A 23016-nucleotide genomic window follows, 5' to 3' on the forward strand; every position below is an offset into this window, starting at 1 on the left:
TTGCTTCTTTCAATTTAGTCATCTCTCCCTGCTTTTTTTCATCCTATTGTTCTCCTGGAATGCTTCATCTTGTTCTACCTTCACCTCAAAGCCTCTCCCTCTCATGGCTTCCGGCTTTTGTTTTTTTGTTAGTTTGTTTTTCCTACCACATCTTCTCGATTACATTTTTACTCATGCACTTTAGGCTTACTATTATTTTGTTATCACTTTACACTTTCTTCTGACTCTGCTCTTCCAAACCAAGGGAGTATTTCTTTGTATTTATATTTCTGTAAAGGAGGAAATTCATTTGTGTTGAGTTGGACAGAAAGAAAAGGAAAGTAGAGGGGAGAGAGAGAGAGAGAGAGAGAGAGAGAGAGAGAGAGAGAGACAGACAGACAGACAGACAGACAGACAGACAGACAGACAGACATATGATTCTTTGAGCTTTTTAGCTTCCAACATATAAGAGCTGAGCCAATTATATTTGGATAGTTCACTGAGAGATGGAGAATGTTCCCTGTCAGTTCAGAGTTCCTGTGTTGAAAGTTTCTTGTTATACACACACCTTTCTTTGTAGACTTAATTTTAGGTCCTACTATGAAGAGATTTTACTGAACAAATGATATTTTGAGTTAAATGATGTTAAGGTAGATATTCAGGTGGGCCTGAGCTAATCATATGTGCCCTAAGATCTGAGTCTAGCAGGCAGAGATGTAGAAATGAGAAAGGCAGATTGATGTTGTCCTGAAAGAAAGCAAATTCTAGGACCAATCTGGGGGTGGCTCCACAGAGCCAAGAATGGCTCCTAGCTTACATTTTGTAAGTGGGGAGAGTCCTATAAAAATAAGCAACTGAATTCTATCAACCAACTTTATAAGGTAAAGAAGGACACTGATTTTCAGATCCAAATGTATTTTGGCACTTGATAGCAACCTTGACTGCAGCCCTGCCAAAATCTGGACAGGGAACCAGACTACATCATGCTTAGACCTCTGATCTACAGAAACTATAAGAAAATCAATTTGCATTATTCAAATTCACAAATCTTGTGGTTTATTAGTAAAAAATCAATACATTCTTCATATATACCTACAAGACAGGAATTCATCATATATTTATATGTGTGTGTGTAAGTATGTATGTGTGTTGTTGTTGTCTCATCCAGTCTTCACCTAATAAAATTATTTTTAATAAAAATTATGATCTAGAAAGAAAAGAAAAAAGTTTCTAGAAAACACTGCTTAATTTCTTACTAACATTTATAATTAATATAGATGCTGGAAATGATTTTATTACAAGTCTCTTAAATGTGGAATTCAGGATTCAGAAAACTGAATTAACAAATGATTATATAACTTAACTTGTATTAATTGGTTTCAACTCTCGGATGTTCAGCAATGGGCAATGGCATTAGAATCACTCATGTTTTAAAATTATGGTTTCTAAGTGCATTTATGGATAGCTTCAAAGTAGTTCAAAAAGGAGAAAACTAAAACTTCTTTTATTTCTGTTTTTGTGCTCATAGATGGAAATACATGTCTAGTATTTGATGGGAAGAGACAAAATAATAAAACTTTGGGGAACATTTTATTCTTGGAAGTTTTTCCCAATATAGAGTATACTGTTAATGATTTGCCTCTTCATTTTATGATATAGTTGACACCTGACACCCATTTCTCCCTTTTTTCTTTACAGTAGATGCTCTTTTAGTCTAGAGATACATATTACATCTAGTCTTTAATAGGAATTTTTATTAGTTTAAGCTACTCAGCTACTGGCACTTCATAGCCTAGAAGTGAATATGTGAGTTTAATTTTCTCAATCAGATTAAAGAGAAAGCATTTTTATGTTGAAAAAGAAAAGCTCCCCTTTCCTTTCCTTTCTTTACTTTCCTCTTTTATTTTCTTTCCTTTTCTTTCCTTTCATTTCCTGCTAGCAGTAAATAAGTTAATACAACTCTGTTGTTGGTCACCAACAGCTATTCTGAAACTACAAAACAGCCAGTCATACATAGGCGTAGATGACACTGAGTACAGCAAAGATAAAAGACCTGGATCCTTGATTATATTGAGCCTCTCATTATAACATACCAAGACCCTGCCTCTGTCTTCTAGTTTTATTAGATAATAAATTTCTTCATTGGTTAAGCCATTTTGACCTGGGAATTTTCTGTTATCTGAAGCTCAATTATCCTAAAAGATAACATAAGAGATCAATTCTCACTGTTATTATGCTGTTGAAACTTCAGCTCTGCTTTATTCTCAAAAGTAAAGCATTTCAAAGGACTGTAGAATTTCATCTCTTGTTTCCCAGGCAACTATCACATGTCACTCATGGATGTTCTGAAGCACACAGGTAATATTCCATCTCATCACCTCAATTTTAAACCCAGAGAAAGACAAATGAAATGGGTGCCAATAAATCCTCAAAGCTGCAGAGATAAAGAAAAAAATAAAAATCCAGGAGGCAAAGGCAAGTAAGCAATCTGTTCTGCTATCTAATCTCCCCTTTCTGCTCTTTGTTTTCATTTCTTTCTTTTAATGTTGCCATATGAGATTAAAAAAATTAGATATCAATGTTTTTGGAGGGCTTCTTCCTTCATTGGTTTCTTGGATCCATTTGACCCTGAAATACCAGAAATACTGCCTCCTTCAGAGAAAAAATTCAACAGTTCCAAGTGCCTTGTCTAGGATCCTTTGTTCTTTTTTCCCACACCATAAGAATAAAATTCAATCTTGAACCTAAATAATCCTTTTTTCCCACACCATAAGAATAAAATTCAATCTTGAACCTAAATACTCATAATATACTCTAATATAAATCACTTAAATGCTAATACTCTTACTCTCCAAACATCTCTTTAATAGAAGCAAATTATACTAAACGATGGAAATAAAACTGAAAGATTAATTGTTGTGATTATAGTGATGCTGATCTTCAACACAGACAATAAGTTGGTCCGAATTTCCATCTGGAGTTGGTAGCTTTGTTTCTAGTTGCTTTTGGTAGTAACCAAATGAAACTTTCATTTATGTCACAGAAGAAATATCCTAATGAGAGCTGCATATTTCTGCATCCCCCAAACCACTCAGCCATAAGCCCAGTAAATAGGGGTCATTACCCCTTTCCTCCCCTTTCTTTGGCTCTGGGCTCTCTACTGTCTTTTTGGCTTCCACTATTTGCCACCTATAGTGTATCATCATCGACATAGTAGCCAATATGATCATGTTAAAGTGAGATAGAACACAACATGTCTTACAAAAATTTTCAACAGCTACTTCTTATTCAGAACATGATGGCTATGAAGACTTTACATAACATGACCTTTCAATAATCTTTTTGACTTTATATTATGCCTTTTTCTCAAATCCCATCCCATCCACTCTAGCCTCCTTGATGTTGAAAGGACCAAGTTTGCTTCCACAGAGTCACTTAATAATTGCATGCCCCTTGTTCATGAAGTTCCTCCCAGAGACATTTACTAGGTTCAACCACTCTTTTGTTGACACGTTTCTTATTTGAATGTTGTTTCTGCTCAGTTTACATAAGACTCTGTATCATTTTCCATCCCTTCTTCATTTTTCTCAGATGTTTTTCTACAATATTTTCATCACTGGATATATCATATATAGGATGTTGTCTATCGTCTTCAACTAGAATATGAGCTCTAAGAGAAAAAAAAATCTCCTTTGTGGATCACTATATCCATGTACTTGGAAGACTACTTGACTGGCACTTGGTAGTGTCAAATAACTACATTATTATGATTAGTAGTATTACTAGTATTAGTATTACTGGCCCTGGGGATTGAATCCAGGGGCAATCTATCTCTAAGCTATAGCATTATTTTTTAATTCTTATTTTGAAACAGTCTATTTTTTATTCTTATTTTGAAACAAGATCTCACTAAATTGCAGAGGGTGGCCACAAACCTGCAATCCTCCTGTCTCAGCCTCCTAAGTACTGGGATTACAAGCATGCGCCACCATGTCCAGCTTAACTACTTCTTAATATGAATGAATTTCAATTTTAATAAACATTGTCAAATCTATGCACAATAAATCATGATAGAACACTTTTAATGGAATCAATTTATCATTTAATTCTGAATAATGAGATAATGTCTCATTCATTTATTTTATAGAGTTGTCATTTCCTTTACAAAGAAGTATGTTTATTAGAGAAAAATATCTGTATGTGAGCACTCATGTGACTAAATGCAAAAGAAGAAAAACAAAATGTAGGTACAATTTTATCCATCCAGAGACAACCACTGTTAACGACTATAGAAAAAGAAGCTATTTGCATTTCTTGGGAAATAGTTAAAATTAAAATTTCATTCTCTATACTGACACAGTTTCATCTTTTACGAAGAGACAGACTGGAAAAAAAACTACTGAAGAATCACTAACCTCTTGGTTAGATAAAATTAATTCATTCCTAAAAACATTTTTATTGGTGAATTGTAGTCATACATCTTAATGGAGTACAAGATGGTAGAGGTATACACACACACACACACACACACACACACACACACACATCACCAAATTAGCTATTACCCAATTCTCACCCCATTCTTTTTCCCCTACCTCCTTCTCATGTTTGGCTTAGTGACTGACTTTGATGTGTTTGTTAATGTACATCATAGACATTAGGGAATTTCCCTCTTTCACCTTTCCATACCCCTTAGTTAGATTGCCTTATTTGCCCATCATAGTTTCTCCTTCTTGGTCTAGAGTTCCTCCTATAACCTATTTTCTCCCTAACTTCCACATATTAGGGAGAACATCTGATTTTTTATTTTTTTTGTGACTAACTAATCTCACTTAGCATAATGCTCTTCAGTTATATCCATTTCCCTGTAAATGATGTAATTATATTCTTTTTATCACTAAGTAAAATTTTTTAATCCATTCACCTGTTGATAGACATCTTGGCTGGTTCCATTATTTATTTAGCAATGGTGAATCATGCAGCTATAAACATAGATACACATGCATTAGTTTGGTAGCTTGGTTTCTATTTTGGGGGTAGATACCCAGAAGTGGCATTGCTGACTCATGGTAAGTTCATCCCGTTCTTCTGAGGATCTTCCATACCGTTTTCCCAATGTGGTTGCACTAGTTTGCTATCCCATCAACAATATATTAGAGTTTCCACTTTTCCACATCTTCACCACCATTTGCTGTTGTTTGTATTTTGAATGATTGCCATTCTAGTTGGAATAAGGTGAAATCTCAGGATAATTTTGATTTGCACCTTTCTGATTGCTAATGATGTTTAGCATTTTTTCATAGATTTCTAGCTATTTGAATTTATTCTTTTGTGAAGTGTTTATTTTAAAATAAACTTAACCAAGGAGATAAAAGACCTCTACAAAGAAAATTAAAAATCATTGAAAAAAATTGAAGAAGACCTTAGAAGATGGAAAGATCTTCTATGTTCGTGGATAGCAGAATAAATATCATCAAAGTGGCCATACTTCCAAAAGTGCTCTACAGATTCAATTCTATACCTATTAAATTACCAAGGTAATTCCTCACAGACATAGAAATAGCAGTCCTTAAATTCATTTGGAACACAACAACAACAAAAAAGAATAGCCAAAGTAGTTTTCAGCAACAAAAATTATGCAGGAGGAATCACAGTATCTGACTTTAAATTATACTAAGCCAACGTAATAAAAGAGCATGGTATTGGCACCAAAACAAACACATAGACCAATGGAGTAGAATAGAAGACTCAGAAACAAATCTGCACACTTACAGCCAATTGAGTTTTTACAAAGGGGCCAAAAATATACACTGGAAAAAGCCTGTTCAACAAATGGTGTTGGCAAAACTGGTTAACTATATTCAGAAAAATGGAAATAAACCCCACTATCTCACCCTGCACAAAAGTCACTTCAAGATAGATCAATGACTTGGAAATTAGACCAGAGACCTTGAGGTTCCTTGAAGAGGGCATAGGTCCAACACTGCAACACATAGGCACAGGTAAAAACTTTCTCAACAGGACCCCAAAGGCACAAGAAACTAAAAGGTTAATCAATATGTGGTATTACATTAAACTGAAGAGCTTCTGTACAGTAAAGGAAATTATCAAGAACCTCGACAGAGAGCTGACAGAATGGGGAAAAAAATTGCCACCTACTCCTCCAATAGAAGACTAATATCTAGAATATACAGAGAACTCAATAACCCCAAAAACAAATAACCCAATCAAAAAATGCACAATAAATAGACACTTCATGTAAGAAGAAATTCAAATGGCCAATAAATGCATGAAAAAATGTTCAACATCATTGGCAATTAGAGAGATACAAATCAAAACTACCCTGAGATTTCACCTAACTCCAACTAGAATGACAATCAATCATTCAAAACACAAATGCTGGCAAGGATGTGAAGTGGGAACTCTAATAAATTGTTTTTGGGATTGCAAATTAGTGCAACCACTTTGGTAGACTTAATATTTATATTATTTATTCATTATTTTTGTGGTACTGGTAGGCCAATTCTCTACCACCCAACTATACTACTACTCTATAAGCTTTCTTGATCACTTATATAGATGTAAACACATTTAAGATCATTTCAATAGAGAATAGACTAAGAATTCATATCTGACAATTTTTACTTTTAGCACTATTCTAGGAACTAGATTTTACTTAAATAAACACAGTTCAAAAAATGAAACAAGACTAATGAAACAAAAATACCATGAAACTTTAACTTAAATGCAGATATTACCAACAATATCTCCCCCATAATGTCTCTATGTTAGAGCCAATTAAAATGTCTCTTTTGTAGAAAACCAAAGACTCTACTCTCTTTAAAATATAGTTATGTACGAATCACAAAATTTGATAAATTAAAAAACTTAAAGTATACAGTAACTTCGGGGCACTGTTGCCAAAACTTTCAAACTTGATGTAATTGACTATGCTGTTATAATTAGGATCCTTTTTTAGCTCTAAGTATGTATAGTTAACCTTTTCATAATAACAGTACTTTAAATTTTGCCATTTTAATTCATCTGCCTAAATAAGAAAAAAATCTGTCTTTGAAATGAACTAATCTCCATTTATTTATCTAGTAAATTAAGTTCAAATTATGTATTATTAAGTTCTCTAATGTTATAATGCTTTCAGAATTTTGTATCATTTGAATTTTTGGACAATTTTATAAGAGATGTTTTTAAGAGACATAATTGTTGATACCTCCCATATGTACACATCACATATATATGTATGTATGTATTTATATATACAAACACAGGTATATTAATATGTTTATGTACTCTTCATAGAGTCCTCAGTAGTACTCCCTAATAATGTTACTAAAAAATATATAAAGACATGACATGCTGACATGCCTGAATCAGTGGCTCACTCAAGAAAAAAAATTTCTCATACTAGGGATAGCATGCTTAAAATGAATCATTCTAAGCAAATGTCGAGATATTTGGAATGCTCTTTAATTTTTACCAGTTCAGACATTCATTTATTCTCCATAGTGTTAACTGCAACCCCTGTCATACTCATATTCTTTCTTCTTTTGGAACAGAAAAATAAAAAAGAAACAGATTCTTTTAATCAAACTAAAGCTCATGCCAAAGCAAATTCTGGCCCTTTTAGTGGAAAGGCACAGCAGTCAATAAAGGTTTGTTCTCTAGAAAGGACCTTGTTTTACTTCTAGGAGATAATGGCTTGAAGTAAATGTACATTGTGTTGTCTTACAGTATAAGAGCATGAGAAACTTTAGGTATACATAATATATTCTTGTAATGTACAGGAATATATTACAGGAATATATTATGCCCTGACCTTCCAAAACAGATGCCACATGAAGATATAACGTCCAATAGAACTTGTGATAAAGTTGACTCAGAGTATGTATATTTTCATGCTTTAAACCTATATTGAGCCGGTCTTAGTGGGGCACACTTGTAATCCCAGCCCTTGGGAGGCTGAGACAGGAGCATCGCACAGGTTTGAAGCCAGTCTTAGCTACTTAGTAAGGCTCTCAGCAACTTAGTGAGACCCTGTTTCCAAATAAAATATAAAAAATATAGGTAGGTCTGGGAGTATAGCCCGGAGGTAGGAAAGGCCCTGGGTTCCACCCCCAGTACCACCACCACCACACACACACACACATATATATATATATATATATATATATATATATATATATATATATATATATATACATATATATATGATATATATCTCTATATTGATTAATTGATGTGGCTTAATATTAATCACTCTTCTAGAAGCAGGAAAAGGGAACAAAGTCCTACCACTCAAGAAACTTTTATCTTGTTATCTAACAAAATCCAGTGGTTTAACAAATAGAAAGAACATTCAGCTTTAAGGAAATAGATGTATTTGGGGACCTCCAGTCTTGAGCCATCTCTTTTTTTTTTTTTTAATTTCCTAAGAACTGGTTGGGAGTGCGTATCAAAGTACAAATTCCTTGGCCTCACTTGCAACTGAGTCAAAATCTGACTCGTTAAAGCCCATGCATGTTCTCTAATGCTGTGAACTGGAAACCAGCAGGAAAGGAAATAAGAGGAATTTTCTAAACTCTCCACTCTGCCCTCCCCACTCCTTTTGCAGTTTGAACCCAAGCCCTCTGGTGCCTTTTCTCCTTCTAGTTCACAGAGCTGAAAATGTTGTTCAGCTTGATGTAATGATGATAACTATAATCACACAAATTGCATATTCCACTCAGCATGGTGCGGCACGGAGAATTGATGGCTCTGTACAGGGCAGTCATGCATCAAAGCTGCAGGACCTGTGTAGAATTCAGGAACTGCCAGGGCTCTCCTTCAGTTTATGTTCCCTGTAACCTTGCTGTCTCTCTCAGCTGCTATACTAGAGAGCAGGTAATCTATCAAAAGAGAAACATCATAAACTACCCTTCTGCCCTCCAAAGTACCTTTTTCTTTTCTTCTTTTTTTTTTTTCTTTTTCTGATTTCAACATCAAAGTGGGAAGGAGTTTTGAGATTTTTGTGGAATGCTTGATACTCTCAGAATCCTGGCCACTGTGTTTCCATCCTCAGCCTGTCTCCACTGAGTTCTTATCAGAGAGATCTTTCTTCTCAAGACACAAAACTAGTCCAGAGAGGAATCACAGACTACAAAGAAACCGCATTGCAGGTCAGGATGCTTTCTATCAGATTTGTCAAGGGGTCTGGCTCAACACAGTGCCTGACAAGACCTGTACTTGTCTCTGAATATGACAGCAGTTTCATAGTTTGTCTGTGTGTGTCAGCGCATATATTCTCTTTATACTTTTTTCTTTTATTCATTTTATTTTTTTATATCATTTCTCTTTTACATTTTTTATTGGTGCATTGTAGTCATACATCTTAATGGGATTTAAGATGGTGGAGACATACAAAAGGGAAATGAAAAACCAAAATAGAAACACAGGAAGAAAAATGGAAACATAATCTGTCTTGGAGATATGAAAACTCACTCAACATTCAGTGTTCTTAGTTTGGGAGCAGGCATAAATTTTAGTATTTATGTAAGTATATCTGTTACCTCCCAGTGGTTCTTCAAGCAGGACTAGCCACTGGCCCGGAGACAGAGTTTTTGGCACGGTTTATGACAGTGATTAAAAAGGCCCCTATATATTTATTAGAATATAAAGCCCATATGTTTTACCAAAAATCCTTCCATTTTTATACATTCTGAATATGCTAATAGAGTATTATGCATTCTTTGTTCATTTCAATTCAAAATTCCTTCACTTTTGTTTTGGATATCAATCACAAAGAGAACTAAATTGTTATGCTGTGACTGGCATACAGCATTCAAAATGGATATTGAGTACTTACATTCTAACACATCTGTGTTATGGTATATGTAGATCAAAGATTGGTTCTATAGGTAAATCCTCAAAATGTTTGACATTCTGATCCTTTTGTTACACAAGAAGGTCAAGGGTACCATATCATTTAAGAACAATGTGAACTACTACAAATTTTACTTTGTTATGAAAACAAATGTTTTAATCAACCTCATTGAAAAGGCAATATTTGACTGTTAACCCATGTTGATACCACAATACATGAAATTTATCATATATAAGATATACATAATATTAAAATGTGGGTACAAATATACTTTTTCTCCAATAGAAACTTCATCAGTACTAAGTGTCTTTTCCAAATAAGATCTCTTTCATTTCTCTTCTAGAGCTAGCCACTATTTCCTATTTTATGTTTATCATTTCATAATTTTTGATAGTTTTTCCACCTATGTGTGTTCTTAAACAGCACAGTATTTAGTTTTGTCTAGTTATTAACTTTTATATAAATATACTCATGTGTTTCCACTTATTTCTTTTTATTCATATAACTGGGGACATTCATTTAATTGACAAATAGGTTAAAATTTATTTGCTAAATGCTATTGTGTCAAATTACTACCATTCTTGTTTATTCAGTTTTGAGTCAAAAGGATATTTGAAGTGTTTTCAGGCCTTTTTGTTTTGCTTTGTTATTTCACTGTTTAGAATTTACTCAGTGTTTTCATAAGACATCATCCTATGTGAAACAAAATCTAGGTTATTAACTATGAAATCCATACAAAGGAAATTAACTATGTTGTACAATTCTCATTGTGTGATTCTACTTGGGAGGTAGCCACAAAAAGCTTCTATAGTTTTGCTTATAATTGAGGAAATTGTCCTGGGGTTTCATGAAGCAGTTTCTATTTGTTTTCTTCCCCTGTCCCTGTTTCTGTAGTTTCCTTCTCATTACCCACCACCAAACCCAACATACAACCCTCTAAAAAATCATTTTCACATAAGAAATGAAAATAGACCTGGCAATCACAAAGAAAGGAAATATTTCTGCAATTTTTGTCTTTTTCTTACTTCATTCTGAGTGTATATGTATGTGAACTTTTAGCTGAAATAATTGTAAAATTTGGGGGGAATTTCTGTCCAGAAAACTTGTGTCAGTGTTTCTAGCACCGAGTAGCCACTTCTGATTTATTTAACAGCAACTCCTCTCTTTGATGTCGGCTGCATTTCCATGTGGCTCATCTACTTTTTCCCCTTTGGCTACTGAGCTTTACAGAACATTTCAGGAGTTTTATTACGACAGCAAGGATGGAACATATTGGTGTATCAGTCAGCCTCTCAGTCAGACAATGCTATTACTTGTCTAGTCCCTGTACTACTGAATCTCAAAGGTGAGCTGGTAATAGGACACTCTTTATTCTCCTCCAACTACATTTCACTAAGTAGAAATCCTCATGCCTGGTCATTTCATATATAGTTCTTCTTACCTTGAATTGGATGGTTTATAAAAAGTTCTGGAATTTGATTCCTAGTTAATAGTCCTGCCTTCTCCACTTTCTAGTTGTGCCTTCTTATAAATTAGTTGACCTAATTTCATTTCAATTTACTTGACATATAAACAAAATACTGAGCTAGGCATGGTGGTTACCTACTTGTCCACCCAGTACTTGGAAGGCTGAGATAAGAGGTTTGCAGATCTGAGACCATTCTTAGCAATTTAGCTAGACTCTATTTCAAAATAAAAAATAAAAAAGAAGAGAGAGTATAGATCAAAGATAGGATGTCCCTGGGTTTAATTCCCATGACCAAACATAAATAAATACAAAATACTGTATTAATCAGCTCTTGCTGTGTAAAGTAGCTCAAAAACCTCAGCAGCATCATCTAGTAATAATCAATTATATTCCAAGATGGTATTGACTGGGACTAAGACAAGACTGGAATGACTTCAGCTTGGCTTATTCAGGGATATTAATGCAGGGATTTTCAAATAATGTAAAAATGATCCACCATTGTGATAGAGTAGCTGAGAATGGGTAGGTCTGGGAGAACTTTGTTTGGATTACTCGGTTCTATGGAATGTGGTCTCTCAAATTATCCTGGTTTATTCTTGTGCCAGTGATAATACTCTTAAAAATGTGAAGCCCAGGCTCAGACCTGTCACAGGGTTACTTCTGACAAAGCAGTTCACGAAACCACCCCAGAATCAGAGTGCATGGAAGACTACAAAGAGGCTATCACTTGGTGCTATCAATGAAATAATCTACTGAATATTCTGTAAGCTCCACTATGAGAACAGCTCCACCTCAACTTCTTTTTCCAATGTCAGATACATCATAAATTAGGTAAGGGATCATCCTAAGAGCCATGACTGGCTCTTTCTTCACGTCCAAAAGATATTTGGGAAGTAGAAGGACAATGACTGCTTTTCTCTGTGACTGGCATTAAGAAAAAGTTTCCAAGACAATTTTCAGTGCAAGAAGTGAGAGCTTCATTCTCAAAATCCTCTGAATTGGAAGTCAGGAAACATTTTCTGTAAAAAGAGGAAAGTGTTTGGGAGGCGGAGACAGGAGGATCGCGCAGGTTTGAAGCTAGCCGCGCTGGCTTAAGAGACCTTGTTTCCAACTAAAAATATAAAATAGGTCTGGGAGTGTAGCGGAGTGTAGCCCGGAGGTAGAAGGGCTTCCAGGCACCCCAGTACCACACACAAAAAAGAGAAAAGTAGTAAATAGTTTAGACTCTGAGGGCCATATGTAACTGTCACAGCTATTTGATTCTGCTATCATGGTGAGAAAGCCGCCATTTAGCATTAGCAAAAGGGGCACAGTTATGTTTCAGTGAAACTTGACTTGAAAAACTATGTGGTAGCTCCTATTTGATCTTCATTCCATAATTTGCTGTCACCTGATCTAAATGATTTAGTATATTAAACACTGGAAAGCTTCTAAAATTATGTCAGTGGTTAGTATATTTCCTCAATCCACTAGTCTTCTATTTTCTTTTTTTACTGAAAATTTTAGCATGTTATTATTGAAGTGAGAGTTATATGAGATATAAATTTTCAAATATCAAATAACTCATATTTAAAGCCTTTCTGTTATAATATCATATTATGGCTTTATGGTTGACACAGTGTGAAATTTTTTACTGAATAAGAAAAGCAAAATATTTTCAGATTGTCTGCATTCAAATAGTTTCTTTAAAATATAGCTTATTTAGATAACTGGTAAAAATATCTTGCACTTCATTCAATTCATAAAATTATACATCACATCTTTCCTTTGTAAAGAGTAAATCATATTCATGTATTGATGATTCATTATTTTGGAATTGAGTATAATATGACTTTAATCCATAAGTGTTAAGGTATAATAGAAAATGTATTATTAAAGTCATAAAAGTAGGCTATAACTATTATTTGTTTCCCTAAAAACCAGAAGCAATATTTTTTGCTGCTCTAAATTGACTAATACTGAGTTTTAAACTATGATAATATAGATCATCATGAGGAACTAGTTCCTCTTACTGAGCAGTATCCTTAGGACAGTGATTCTGTTCATGATGAGAACTAGACATAAACTCAGAAAAAAATTAGTCAGGAAATATTAAAAATGTACAAATATGTATTTAGATAAAAACCAATCATTTCATTATATCAAATTTTATACATTTCTATGGCAATTATTATTTCAGACGTGATGTCTTATTAGTTCACTTAGATTTGCATTCAACTTCAAAATACACCTTGCCCATCGCCAGGTGTGGTGATGCTCGCTTGTAATCCCCGCACTTGGGAGGCGGAGACAGGAGGATCATGCTGGTTCCGAGCCAGCCTCACTGGCTTAAGAGACCCTGTTTCTACATAAAAAAGTTAAAAAATAGGTCTGGGAGTATAGCCTGTGGGATTGTATCCCAGAGGTAGAAGGGCTTCCAGGAACCTCAGTAACACACACACACACTCACACACACACACACACACACACACACACACACACACACACATATATATATATATATATATATATATATATACCTTTCCCAACAACAATTTCCTAATTATATGTATCACAGATTATGTATATTTTTTGTTTTTTCTGGTTATTTTTAATCCATGACACCTTAGAATGACATTTATTATTATTGTTATTTACCTGCTTGTTTACTTTTAATTTGACCATATTTATTACACAAATGGCTTTAGTTGACTTGGAAATGTATTGCTTTTAAAAGCAAACCCTTATTTAATATTATGGTATATAGACCTTTTTTGCTTGTAACATTAAGGAAATGATAAAGGAAAAGGGATAATTCTTCTAGGATTTTGGGAACAAGAATTATCATATTTGAATATTCAATTTTATTCTGAATATTTGAGAAAATCAAAGTAAAATGAGAACCATGGTGGTTTTTATGCTTTTCACTTTAAAATAAAAAAGAAAATCCAAATATACAAAGTAGGTATAGTTTCTCATAATTATGGACTAAGAAAAATTTGACATATTGTTTATATGATAAAAGCTTATTTACTCTTTATACTTTTATACTAATTCTTACTAAAAACTAAGAAAATATGAAAATGGAATTCATAGGACTATGAACTCAAGTAAGAGAATCTGAATACGTAATCATGCAAGGTAGGATTCTGAAAATAAAACAAGAGAAATAAATGGATGATATCCTTTGGTAGCTTATACTTAATATTTTATACTTGAGTTCATAAATTCTTTTCCATATATCATTGTTGGACATCTTGTCAAAATGTAGACTATTTCATTATCACTATGCTTAAGACAGTCATCCCTATAATAGAAATCTGGAATTATCTGCGTATAATGTAGCAATGTAAAACCATTACATTTAAGTACTCCAAATAATCTTTAGCCTTATTGTATAATGTCAGGAGATTGTGAAAACAAAGCCAGTGTATATATTTTGTCAGCTGAGCTATCCTTTGTGTCAAGAGGGAATGTTTTCTCAGTAATTTGTGAAAGATATTTATTGTAAGCCAGTCTTCTAGATTTCCTTTAGGAGTTGCAATCCACCCATTTTTTATATCACATAATTTGTTTAGTGAACTGGGATCATTCTAGATTGAAATAAATTCGTTCTATACAAACAATGGGACTTTTTCATTTAAATGGACAGCCAAAATAGCAGAATTTTTACTACATTGTGAAGGATCTGGGATCATGTTTCTCCTTGCCTGTTTTTCTTTTCAGCTTTAATAAGTCTTTATTACAAAATTATTAGAAAATAGAAAGCGAAGAGAAGAAAAGCAGCATGCCTGGGGCATGCTGGAGAGCCTAAAAGTGAAACTCTGAACCCCTCTCTATCCCTGGGCCTTAAATAGATTTTGTATCGGTATGTTCTTGTCAGCGTTACCAAGACAATGGGCTAGTAACTTATTTCTTAGCCAGGTGGTGCCTCTCTGCCTGTGTTTTTTTAAAATAAGCAGCTACAGTTCTGGCTAATGGCATAAAATGATCCTGTTATCAATGAATTTTACAGAGATTATGTGAGTTACAGGTTTATTTCCTTGAAAAGAGTCAACAACTCTTCAGCTTAGCAGGTGTCACTGTGCAGTTAAGCTTGACAAAATCTGGAGAACTGTACTTAAATGAAGTTGAACTGCACTTGCTCATTTGAGCTGCAGTCAAAAAGCCATCAGGTCTCTGCATGCCTTTCTCCTCCTCAGCAGGACAGTGATATGGCCTTGGGGCAGGACTTCTGGATTGGTGCATCTTATCCTCCCAATATGTAGTGTAATTTTGTAATGCCTGTGCCATGCAGGTAGGCATAGTATAGTGACTGTTGATTTAGTCTATTTCTATAAAATTGTTTTTCTGCTTACCTAGTAGCTCCCCTCCCTTTTGTACTCTGTCATCTTCTAAGTATTTTACTGTGTTAAATGAGACTTACTCAACCAAATAAGACTGAACAATTTATTCCTTTTTTTTTTTTGCACCCAAGGCATTGCAATTCTGAGCATACCCTTAGCCCTATTTTTATTTTGAAGCTGGGTCTCACAATATTTTTGAAGGCCTCTCTAAATTGTTGAGACTGGCCTTGAAACTATGATCCTTCAGTCCCAGCCTACTAAGTACTGGCATTGGAGGCATGTACCACCATACCCTGCTTTCTTTAGTCTTTGCTTATTCTTTCTACTTCTCTCTACTTCTTATTTCCACTTTGATATTAGCAGCTGAAATTTACTGAGAACTTAGTAAAGGCCAGCTCTGTGTTCTAAATGTGTATATATATATATATATATATATATATATATATATATATATATTAGTTGATTGAATCTACACTAGTTGATATGATATATATATATATACACTAGTTGATTGAATCTGAACAACAATCCTTGGAGATAAGTACTAAAGTATCACTTTTAATAGATGAGAGGGAAAGGTAAATCAGTCAATTCAAGGTGATACTAACAGCCGATAAGTGGCAGATCCAGAATCTACCCCAAGCAGCCTCACTTAAAAACATGAAAACATCATTTTATTCTTTCTCCTAGTCAACCAAGAACCAACCAGGTCAAGTTTCTGCATCCACTCTTATTAGTTGTTTGATTTTTAGTTGGGTCATAAGAACTAAGTCTCAATTTTATCACCTCTAGAAAGAGACCTAATATCTCACCAAAGAGATTTTTAAGGGCATAAAATGGGGATATCTACATGACAACCATTTAAAAAATTGAGGTATAATTATACAAATGTAAATAAGATAAGGCATTTAAAAACTGCTCTGATGACTGAGGAAGAAAACTCTCTTAAAAGTGCAGAGCAGTAATGGAAGGAAAGACAAATATTAAGTAGGTGACCTTCCTACAAAAGAGATGACAGACTCAAAGGAAGCAAAAGAAAACAAGAACTAGTAAAGCAATACATCAGTGATTTTGCTTTTAGTTTTCTTGCAAGAATAAGTAATTGTGATTTGGACTATCATGCATACATGTTAGCATGTAAAATGAGTAATATTGGAGAAAAATACAAAATAGAAAATTCAAATGCACTGACTTAGTAAAGCTGGGAGAAGTCGCACTAGTGGGTACCTGGGGTCAGATGGCATTATGCTTAGAAAGCTTTATAGAGCAGGTGTGTCTTCTGCAGGAGAGGATATACTTAGGCAAGGGAAGGAGAAAAAGGCATTTGGGTATGACAAATGACAGGTGGATTGACTCAGAAGCTTGAATGTATGAAGCCTGGTAACAAGACCGTTATCCTGACTAATGTGGAATTTGACAATAGTTGGAGAAGAAAGAGTTAAATGGAGAAGGGTCAACAGAGAATATTTTGAATCTTAGACCTTATGTAATTGGGCTTTATTTCTTTTTTACTGTTGCATTTTAATAATACATCTTGTTGCAGCTCAAGGTGACAAAGGCATACATGCACACAGCGCTCTTTGAGCCCTCTCCTACTTCTCACCTCACTCCCTCTTCCTCTACATCTTTCTGTGCTCAGCACAGTAATTGGATTTGATGAGTCTATGTGTGTACACCATGTCCATTGAGGTGTTTCCCTCTTCAATTCTTCTTCCCCTTCCATCTCCATTAGTCAGTTTCCATCCTTCATTCTGCTAAGGGTTTTCCATTGTCTGGAGTCGTTCTTGTGTCCAATTTTATTTCTAGCTTCTGCATATGAGGGAAAACATCTAACTCTTTGTTTTTAGTTACTGATTAATGCTACTTGGTGTAATAGTCTCCTGTTCCATCCATTTCCCTGGAAATGACATAGTTTTGTTCTTCTTTATGGCTGAATAGAATTCCATTGTGTAGCTGGGCATGGTGGCTTATGCTTGTAATCCTTGAGCTTGGGAGGCGGAGACAGGAGGATCGCACTGGTTCAGAGCCAGCCTCGCTGGCTTAAGAGACCCTGTTTCCAAGTAAAAAAATATAAAATAGGTCTGGGAGTGTAGCCCGGAGGTAGAAGGGCTTCCAGGAACCCCAGTACCACACAAAAAAATTCCATTGTGTATATATCCCATAATTAAAAAATTTTTTTATTGGTGCAATTTAGTCATACATTTTAGTGGAGTACAAGATGGTAGAGCCAAACATGCACACATCACTCACTAAGCCCTTACCTAATTTGTGTGGTGGCATATGCCTTGTAATCCTAGCGCTTGAGAGGCTGAGAAAGGAGGATCTAAGACAGTGAAGACCTTCAACAACAATCCCATAATTTTATAATCTATTCATCTGTTGATGGACATCTCAGATGGTTACACAGTTTGACAATTATGATTTGTGCAGCTATAAACATAGATATACATGCATTTGTATGTTAGTCTGGTTTCAGTTCTTTTGGGTAGATACGCAGAAGTGGTATAGATAGATCATATTTTGGGTTCATTGTAATTGAGCATTTTTTAAAAAAATATGTATTTCTATCCAGCAGTGGTGGCACATGTTTGTTATTCCAGCATTTGGGAGGCTGAGATCAGAGGACAGTGGTTTGCAGACAGCCTTAGCTACTTAGCAAGGCCCTTTGCAACTCAGTGAGACCCTGTTTCAAAAAAAAAAACAAAAAAAAAAAACTTGTAATCCCAGGATTTGGGAGGCTGAGACAAGAGGATGTGGTTCAAGGACAGCCTTAGCTACTTAGTGAGGCGCTTTTCAACTCAATGAGACCCTGTTTCAAAATAAAGAATAAAAAGTAGGAAGTAGGGCTGGGGTATAGCTTGGATATAGAATGCCCCTGGGTTTCATCCCCAGTACCACACACATACACTGCACACACAGAGACACAAATAAATATATAAACTTTATTTTTGTTGTTGCTGGTAACATAATAAAATTAGATATTAAGGGATAAAATAAGATTTTCTCCCACTTATACCTTAAAGATGAAGGAAATATTTAAGATTACCCTGTGATAGTTAAATTAGAAAAAAATTTCAATTCATGTTAATGAATGGGTTGTCTGGGTTAAAGTGATATCTGATGAACAGCCTTATAAATTTCCATAAAATTATATATGACATGAAGAAAAATATAAATTACTAGGACATAAATAATAATATAATCATGCAATGTATTAGTGGCACATGAGAGAAATTTCTACTTTGAGTGAGGAGAAAATAGATTAATACGATTTTCCTTTCATATTTTGTCCTATGAAACATAATGGTAACCTCTTGCTGAAAGAATATGGGAACACAATGTATGCCTCTTCCAAGGTAGAGCTTCTGGCTTAAACAGGAAGGTCTGCTTTAACCAGCTTAGGGCACAGTTGCCTCCTGCTATATGGCTTCTGGAAAACCAAGTGACAGGAAGGATACTCTGATGCACTTCATCCTCGTATCAGAGTCCCAACAAATAGGGTGCTACACACTGGCCTGGAAAATAGCAAATGAAAATGATTCATAGTTTTTCATGTGTGTCCTGTACAGCATATAAAAAAGAGCTACAAAGATAAGGAAAGTGTTCCACTAAGAACATGAGGCTTGCTGAAAGAAATAACTGCCAGACATGCAAATTCACTGAAGAAACACACTAACCTTTTCTCACCAGTACTCACACGCCCATCTGTGAAGAATGCTTTGTGAACACAGGTTTGAATCATTTTGTCCTTAGAGATAGAAGAATATGTATAGTTGAAGCATACCAATGAACAAGCTGGGAGCATTGAAGGAAAAGTGCATCATGAACGAAAAGGATGATTATGCTTCATCTCCAAAACAGACAGACCTACTCGCCAATATGAATGACTCCTGGGCTATTTGCCATGTCATGTTTCAGTTTTCTCATCAGCAACATAGGATAATAATTATTATAACTCAATGTTTGGTCTTAATATTAAAGACACTAATAAACACTTCATACCTTCCCCTCCTGCTTTGCTCTTTTTCTCTTTCATTCTTTTCTCCTCATAGACAACAAGATAGACAACTTTTTTTAATTGGTGCACTGTAGGTGTACATGTTGATGGGGTACAAGATGGTAGAGGCATACATGCACCCATCACCCATTTAGCTCTTCTCCACTTCCCACCCCATTCTCTCCCTCCTCCCTTATGTTTGGCTTAGTGATTGACTATGATATTTTTGTGGTTGTACAACATTTTATACTTCATAAGTAATTAAATTTAACTTATACTTGTTGAACATATACAATGGACCTAGCATTCTATCAAACTCTAGAGGTACCTTGGCGTGGTGGCTCACACTTGTAATCCCAGCATTTGGGAGGCTGAGACTGGATGATTGCAGTTCCTGGATAGCCTCAGCTACTTAGTTAGGCCCTCTGTAACTCAGTGAGACCCTGTCTCAAAATAAAGAATAAAAAATAGGGCTGAGAGTATAAGTTGGAGATAGAATGCCCCTGGGTTCCATCCCCAGTACTCAAACAAACAAACAAACAAACAACCTCTAGAGGTAAGTTTGAAAAAAAAAAACAACAATGGTTATTCAGAAATACATCCTGCCTTCAAAGGTCTCTCTCTCTCTCTCTCTCTCTCTCTCTCTCTCTCTCCTCTCCCTCTCCCTCTCCCTCTCCCTCTCCCTCTCCCTCTCCCTCTCCCTCTCCCCCTTCCTCTCTCCTTCCCTTCCTCCCTTCCTTTGACTTTCCACAATTTTTCCCAACTGAAAATATAGTGATTGATTCAGGGATAAGCAAAATATCAATTACAGACGCCGCAAGGAAAAAAATGTCTGATTTTTTTCTGAATCCAAGAAAATATGAAGTTGAATTTATTTTAATTATTCTTTGTTCCAAAGGAAAAGGCTTTCTGGTAATGAAGCCAACATAAAGGACACAGAGAAAAAAATTCAATGAAACAAACCTAAGACAAGCATAGTACTTCTGATGACACCACTGAGTAGTCATGCCTGAGCAACTCAAGACATTTTAAACTATATGAAGCCATCTATACATTCCCTCTCTACGTAAGTCATTTTGGATCATCAATTATTTTCATATCTTATGATTGGCAACTCAAAGTGATAATTATGCACTGTGGTTAGCCATGCATTGTCAAGATTATCAAAGTTTAGCAAACATTATTAAAGCAAACAATATTTTATTTTTGTATTGGGGGTGGAACAATCTAGGTACATTCTAGCTACATACTTCACCCCCAGCCTTTTTTACATTTTATTTTGAAACAGAAGCTCAGTAAGTTTCTGACATAGGCCTTGAACCTGTGACCCTCTTGTCTTAGTATCCTAAGTACTGAGATTACAACAGGCGTGTGTCCCCAAATCTGGCTAAATAATACAAGTCTTGATGCAAGATATAAACATACCAGTTTTAAAAAGTTACATGGGTAAAAATGTAAAGACTTTGCAGCATATGAATATACAATGAGGCATTAAGTTAATAATGTCCTGATTCTTTAAAGATAACTCAAAATTGCTATATATTTCATATCTACCAATCATTCATTTATTAAAGAGCGATCTGATAAATTTTCCTCATTCTTAAAGAAAGAAGACTACAGATGAAGCCAATTTATCAAGATTTATTTATCCCTAAGTGCACCCATCCTGCTGAGTCTAACAGCTCATTTTCTAGTAAGCTACATTCTCCATTCCGCAGCAGGCTGTGTTTCCCATGGGAAATGCTTTAGACTGTGTTCTTGTTCCTGCCTCCAGGATGGTTTGAACGCCGCCAGATTGTGACATTCCAAAGAACACAAGTACAGGTTAGCAGAACCAGCTTGAGCATGATTGATTGATGCAAACACTTCAAATGAGCAGTGAGTCTTAGGGTTTAAATAAAAATAATAAGTTTATGACATCCATAAACAGAGGCAGCAAAACTCCCTGAAAATGATTTCAATGGTATTGTGGGGGGGATATCTTATCAAAAATCTCTCTCCTAAAACACTGAATTTTTACATTACTCATGCACTATTTTAAACCTTTTAAGCCTTCGAATAAGATGCAAAGCCTTTTGGAACACACAGCAGTTCAGTTTACTGCAGCAAAAGTAGTAGTATGTGCCATGCACTTTGCTTGGCTCTAGTGATAGAATAGTGAGAAAGGGGGCCCGAGGGAGAGGAGCTTGCTCTGGCAGACAGCTTAGTGCACCACAGCCATCATCTAGTTTACACCGATTAGAGCACAAGATTGAGGATAGAAGGAAAGGAACCAAGAAGGATAGAGGAGCTTCAGGAGACAAGAGAATGGCAACACATGGACAGCATGGTTTGCTAAGAGCTGGTTTTACATGATAAAAAACGAATTTCAAGACATGTTCTGTCTTTTTTCCCTCTGATACATTAACGGAAATTAGTCAACACAAAGTCCCCATATAAAGGAACTCTCTCTGCCCACTTAGTCTCCCACGCTGCCTAATTATTCTTTCATTTCTCCTACAGCTATTTATTAGGTGCTGCTACATGCAAGTAAAAATACTTTATAAACAAAGACACAGAATTGGAAAACAATTTTCATGCCAAATAAGAAATGTGATTAAAAAAAACTTTCATTGTGTACACATGGCTGGATAAGATGATTCCTCTGTAGAATGCGTAAGGTAAATTCAGCCCTCACTCATAGCAGCATGGTTGTTTATTGTACACTGATACTGCTTCCTCTCTTCATTAATTACTATAGATCTGAACTAGGTTAGACTTCCAAGCTGTAATAGTATTTTCTCTAGTGGTCTTATACTGTGTAAAAGCTATTTTTTTCAGTGACTCATCAATTCTGTTTTCTAGCCTCTATAAGAATTCTTAATCCTGAGATTTTGATGCACAGAACGCTACTAATACTTACTGACTGCCTCCTAAGGGCTAGACATTGTGCTGAAAACATCTATCGATTATTTCACCATGTGCTTCATGTATTCCTATTTTTGAACATGTTAGTCTGTTATTAGCACAAACCCAGTATGAGGTAGTCCATAAATAGTCATTCATTCTCATTTTTCTTATTCAAAATGGAATTAGAAGAGAAAGCCTTAGAAGCCTTAGGGGTACTATGAATACTTTGTATATCACTATCTGGTAATACTTTTTGAAAAAGTCCTTCTTAGTGTATCAGTTTTCTGAAATGTGCTTAAGGTTATATTTTTATTCATTGCTATTTAATTATAAAATAAATTGCTATTTAATCTATGATCACTCCATAAAAATTAAAAACATAGGCAAACTCTATAATTAGATATAGATATAAAGCAATATAATGAGACACATGTGTGTATCTTGATTCTGCTTATAGAAGTATGTAAAATTGTCCAAACTC

Source organism: Muscardinus avellanarius (assembly GCF_963383645.1).
Source record: "Muscardinus avellanarius genome assembly, chromosome: 5".
Classification (NCBI taxonomy): Eukaryota; Metazoa; Chordata; class Mammalia; order Rodentia; family Gliridae; genus Muscardinus; species Muscardinus avellanarius.